Source organism: Coturnix japonica, chromosome 6 (genome assembly GCF_001577835.2).
Source record: "Coturnix japonica isolate 7356 chromosome 6, Coturnix japonica 2.1, whole genome shotgun sequence".
Classification (NCBI taxonomy): domain Eukaryota; kingdom Metazoa; phylum Chordata; class Aves; order Galliformes; family Phasianidae; genus Coturnix; species Coturnix japonica.
In genome coordinates, this window is record NC_029521.1 from 15218346 (window position 1) to 15224345 (window position 6000).

The 6000-nt window shown below is 52.6% G+C and overlaps 1 protein-coding gene across 4 annotated transcripts in view; it reads right to left on the minus strand.

Annotated features, from left to right (window-relative positions):
* MARCHF8 (membrane associated ring-CH-type finger 8) overlaps positions 1–4103 on the minus strand; it is a 79637-nt gene extending 75534 nt beyond the window's left edge. For 2 of the 4 annotated variants that reach the window (XM_015866819.2, XM_015866818.2), the window contains exon 1: positions 3921–4103. The gene's annotated coding sequence lies outside the window, so the exon portion shown is untranslated. Of the gene's footprint in view, positions 1–3419; positions 3706–3920 lie in introns of those variants that run through there. The other 2 variants (XM_015866820.2, XM_032445407.1) reach the window with 2 other exon arrangements.
* Positions 4104–6000: the final 1897 nt, after the last annotated feature.

The following is a 6000-nucleotide window of genomic DNA, read 5'->3' on the forward strand; positions in this document are numbered from 1 at the left end:
TTTGTGACCTATCAGACATGCATCTGGCATCAGAAATTCCAACAGTGTTTTCAATCAGCCGTGACATTCTGTCAGGTCTCTGGCTGAATTCAAGATGTGCTGCCAATCTCCCTTACCTGTCTGGAGGTCTCTCATGCAAATTCCAGAGTGGAATCTATTTTAGAAGGCAGGCAGTTGAACAGCCATTTGCATGCACCTTTCCCCCACAGCAGCCCAACCTTGCTGACCAGCTGGGCACAGCAAGAGAGAAGGCCAGCATCCCCATTCTCTGGGGAAATAAACTGCAAGCAATGGAAACTCTTGATGGCTGAGATCTCTGTGGCTGTTTGTGAACTGTCTGGTGGTGAGCTGCATTTAAGAAAAACATGGCTCTTAGAGTCTATTGTTAATTGCATTGAACAGATGAAGAAAACAAACCAACCCAGTGCTTGCAAAGACTTTGCAAGGGCACCTCATCCACTTACCTACCCCAGAATCAATAAACACAATGTAATCTGTTAAGTGGTTGTTCAGTGCTTTGCAGGAAGACCTGCAAAAAATATTGTGGTAAGCACTAAAGGAGAATCTGCTTTGGAAATGAGGAGCTCTTTGGCCAAGTGGAGTTCTCAGGAAAGGTCAAAGGACAGAAATAGTAACACTGGCCCTGACTCAGTAAAGATGAAAAGATCTGGAGGTGGGGAACTTCACTTCCAGAAATCCCACCCAGCAAGTCTAACACAAGCTCTGCAATGCTGTGCAGGCTGCCGCCAGACCACAGAACATCCCGAGTTGAAAGGGACCCATAAGGATCAATGAGTCCCACTACAGACCTTTGAGGCCAACACACAAGTCAATAAAACAGAAGTCACTGCAAACTCTGCACAAATTCTGTGAACGTGGCTGTATCCACACCTCACTACAGGAATTCCTTTGCTGAATTAGATGCGTGGTTTACGTGGTTTGCTTGTGCTGTTCCTGCATTTCCTACATCTTTCAGCAATGAAAGCAGCAGAGCAGGCAGTAACACCACAGCTTATTCCCCAAGAAAATCCCCCCTCTCATGGCCTAGACTTGACACATCCCAGAATTTTAGTTTTCCATTCCTCAGACCTTTCCACAGCTTTGCTAATCACTGTTTATATACACAAATATGGTGGATTAAATTAATTAAACATGTCCTGAAGTGACAAAAACGCCATTTTCCATAGAAGTGGCCACGTTGCCCAGACCATGCTACCCAATTAGACAAATTAATATCCCATTTGTTTTAGACACAAGGGAGGAAGCAGTGGGTGTGAAACCCAGACAAGAGCAATCACTTGGAATTACAGGAACTTCCCATGAGAGCAGCAGGAAACAGCTATCCAGGAACAGATAACATCTTCGGGTCCTATGAACCAATCAAACAAAACGCAGGGCCAGAGATGACCTATTTTCCTAAGCAGTGTTTCAAAAGAGGATGAGCAGTTCAAGGGTCTCAGAGGCCAGAAGAGCCATAATTAAGAAAACAAGACAGTATTTCCACAAGGGGATTTGGCTGAACTGCTGAGTGTCTTCCATCCTGCTTTGCTGCTTGCAGAAGTTCTGGATGGCCAAATCTTCCTGTGCAATTAAAATGTTGGGGTAGGTTTTGAGAGGCGCAGACAACATTAACTTTGACATCTGACGGAATTGGGCATTTGAACCATTTCCTGTGCATTTCTTTAGAACATACACTAAGAGAAACACACCACAAGTTTTGGAATGTATAGTGAGAATCAGGCAAGAAAAAAAGCAGAAGATGCCTTTCTGAGAAGGTGCCATAACAAAAACGCAGTGCACTCGAAACAACAGCTCTCTGTCTACAAATAAGTTATACTTCTTCCCACCTCTGTTCCACCTCTCTCTGCAGCAGAGGGGAAGTGCCTCCCCATCTTGCCAACGGCATCCAAACTCCTGCAGAGTGCTGAGCTCTGCCACAAGCGGACAGAACAAACAGCACCCAGGATCCTGCAAGCTCTGCCCATCATAGTCTATTCATTTGGCAGAGGAGCTCAGCAATCACCTCTTAGAGAATACTCGTGAGACACTTCTACAGGACCGAGAGCTCCTTGTACAAGACTCGCACAGAACAAAATAAAAATCATAAATAAAGAATGGTACAGTCACTCCTGTCTGCGCTTCTCTTAGCAAATGGTCATTCTCACTTGAGTCTCCAACAGCCATTTATGAAGCCAGTTATCAGTCACCTCAGGGCTGACTGCTTTTGACAGGTACGATGGGAAAGGCTAAGAGCAGAAGATTCGTTTTCCTCGTGCTGCAGAAATTAAAGAGAACCTGCTACTCCTCCCCTGGTCAGACCTACTGGGAGCAGCCACACTCACACACAGCAGTAAGGAAACCAGGCTGGCTGAGAAGAGAGTTTGGTGTGCTGCCAAAGCAGGTGCCGACAGCCTCAGCAGATGGACTCCTTTCACCATTGGATGCAGGAGAGTTGTCTGTCCAAAGGGTTAGACTGCAATAACAGAAATTAAAACCCCCTCATCCTGTAGGAAGTGGGCGGCCTGCTGAATCAGTGCTTCCTCATGACAGTCCAGTCTGAGCTAAATCAGCCAGGAGACAGGTGGATTTCCTAGTGTTAGAATGGTAACTGCTTCACTTGGGCACCTCTACCAGCCCTGACACAGGCTGAGTTATCAAAAATGTTACAGCTTTTATTCTGAGCTGACAGCCCATAATAGAAACCTGGCTCTTTCCCACCAGCTTACCTCTATGAGCACACCTGCTGACTAGGGCTAGCAGAAAGTCAAGTCAATGAAACATCCCCAAACACCACCACCACAACAACCAACCAGTGAATTCTGAACTTCTTCGGGTTTCTATCGGATGTAACCAAAGTTACACGAAGTCCCCAGTGAAAAGACAGTCGCTCAGTCTTTGTTAGTCCTATCAGTCTCAGCAGCTGCAGCACAATGACATCCTGGGGAAGGTCTGGCTCCAACAGTGCAGTGCTCCAGGCAGCCTGGCACCACCAGCTGGGTCACAACTCCCGACATCCCGCAGCAGGCACACATCCTTCAGCCAGGACCCTTGGTGTTCCCAGCTGTCCCGCTCCAGATGCAAGCTCAGCATAACACAACACATCGATAGGAATTCGTGGTCATTGAAAGGAAACAACACAGATTTTCCTCCACTAATCTGTGGCAGGTTCGACCCCAGCCTGGCCTGACGCTACCCAAACTAAAGGCAGACGTTCTCAAAATGAGCTGCTGTTGCAGCGGGCTGGCTCTGCTCAGGGGCACACGCACTTTACCGGTCCCAAAGGCGGTGCCGCTTGTGTTCTCACACTGCAACCCTAAGCTCGGCTACATACGTTCTGCTTTGAGCCTGACTCGCACTCCCGTCGTGCTGTAGTTAGCGTTACGCTCAAGAACAACTCGAGAAGTACTTTATCTGCTCACCAGCTCCTGGAGGCATGAAAGAATTCGGGCTATTTCCCCGCCTGTCACGCAGGCTCCGTACGGTCGGGTTAAGGCAGCACACCTTGCGTAAAGTTTTCACTCCGATCGCCTCCATTCTACATCGCCACCCGAATGCAAATTCGCGTCCTCCCCCGAAACAAACGCAGCGCAAAACCAGCGCCTCTCCCCACAGCTGATCGGCTCTCGGTTCCTCCCGAGCACCGCTAATACCTCCAGCGCCAACGCGCTGCGAGACGAGGTCAGGCTGAGCAGACAAAGCCGCCGGCAGCGGGTAAAGCCTCTTACGGCCGCACCTGGAGCCGCTCCCGGCAGCGCCCCGCTCCGAGGCCGCTCGGCCGCCGCCTGTTGCTCGCCGTCACCTGCGGGCGGAGGGCGCTGCCGCGGTGCCCGCGGGCGTGGGACGAGCGGCCCGGCGCCCCCCCAACCTGGAGCCCGGAGGAAGCGGCGGCTCCCCGCGGTCGGGGCGGCGGCCGAGCCTACCTTGGTGCCCCGCGCAGGGCCCGGGCCGGCGGCTCCTCCTCCGGCTGCGGCGGCTGCTGCTGTCCATGCCCGGGCCGGCAGGCGGCGAGCCGCGGCTCCGACGGGCCGGGAGCGGCCGGGCTCCCGCGGGGCTGGGGCAGCCCCGGCTCCCTCGCCCGCTGTTTACGGCGGTTCCGCGGCCGGCCGGGATGCCCGTCACCGCTCCGCCCCGCCCCGGCCCGCCCCCGCCGCCATGGCCCGGAGGAGGACGGGGAAGCGGGGCGGGACGGGGTGCAACGCTCAGCCCCGGCGGGCGGGGGTCGCACCGGTGCTCGAAGCGGGAGTACCCGGCACCTGCCCGCAGCAGCACGGCACCGACGTGGGAGCGAGGGAGGGGCCGAGACACCGAGAGCAGCAGGGCGGCCGCGGGAGCTGTTCTATAGTTCGGTGCGTTTCGTCATTTCTTCCCCAAGACAGAAACGGGTAACGAACGTCTGTTTGCTGTATGCTGGAATAAGTGAACGGCGCAAAGAAGTGAGGGTTTTGCGACGAAATGCTGAGAGGGGGATCTTCTCCGACCAGGCTTAGTGGGAATAAGTGAAAAAGCGCCCTGTTCCTGCCTGCGGCACAGCGGAGAAACACCGGACAGCAAACAGGAGCACCTGCCAACATACACGAGTCCATTCCCTGAACCTGGTCAAAGTTTTTCATCTGTCTGCACTTCTTCACATTGAATCTACAGTGACAACGCTTCCCCGTGGAGTACAGCGATAAGGTGTACACAGTGAGCAGAGCAGCCCCTTCCCATGCTGAGCACAACCACCCCCAGCACAACGCGTGCTGCAGTGGGCTTTCAGGCCCAGAGGTGCAGGGCTGACGTTGTCACCGTCTCGGCGTTAGGGCTGGCACCCCACGCAGCGGAGGAGGGAGACGCTCCACCTACAGAGCACGCAGTGCGTTGTCCTGAGAGGAGTGACTACAGCTCCCGTTCAGTCCTATGCAGGTAGAAGGAGGCAGACCTACCTTACAGTGCCTTTAGAAGACAGAGGACAGGGATGCTTCTGCGTGACGGTAACCGCGTCCTGTCAGCAGGCAGTGTAGCGCAGTCCTGCCTTGTAACGAGACCCATGGTCCGCTGTGCCACTGGCTTACCTTGAGGCAGCTGGGAAGTCCTTCCCTCAGACATTCAGTCCTTCTTGCTTGAATCATTTTCTAGGCTGGGAGAGAATCTGTGGGAGTACCCTGTGCTGTGTGCCAGACCAAGACAGGGCCTGTTGGCACAGCCCAATGGAAGCAGAAATCAAGCTGAGGCACAGCTGTACAGAGGGCAGACCTTCTGTGATACACAGTAATAAATGCTCAGACCTGAACTGAGAGAAGCCACCACAAGCCATCAGCAAAAAACCCTTAATTGTCAACAGAAGCAAATTCCTGAATTCCTTTTCAGGAACAGCCTTTCCTGTGTTTTGTGATTGCTATGCACAGTCATTATGTTTCCAATAACCCTGCCTAGTACTGTAAACACACTGCTGTTCCAGAGGTGAAAACTCTGCCATAACACCCTGACAGCAGCCCTGCGCGGCCAGGACCAATGTCCACACTGAGGAGCACTACTCAGAACACCTTCCTGCAGGCCTGACAGAATCACAGCATCATTAAAGAGATCATCTTGTTCAACCATCAGCCCCTCAACACCACGCTCACTAACCACGTCCCTTGGTACCACACCTCCATGTTTCTTGAACACCCCCGAGGGCTGTGCCTCCACCATTCTCCCCAGGCAGTTTGTTCCAATCTTTGACCACTCTTGGAGAAGAAATTTGTCTAAAAATTCAACCCGAACCTCCCCTGGCACAACTTACAGCCACTCCTATCACTGTTAGCTGGAAAAAGAGGCCGACCTCTGCCTCACCACAACATCCTTTCAGGGAGTTGTAGAGGGCAAATAGGGTCTCCTTCTTCTGCAGACTGAACAATCCCAGTTCCCTCAGCTGCTCCCCATTACACCCTGTGCTCCAGACCCCTCACAGCTTCCTTGCCTTTCTCTGGACACATAATAAATAAGTGTTACTGTTATTACTGTTGCTATTACTAAGTGGAA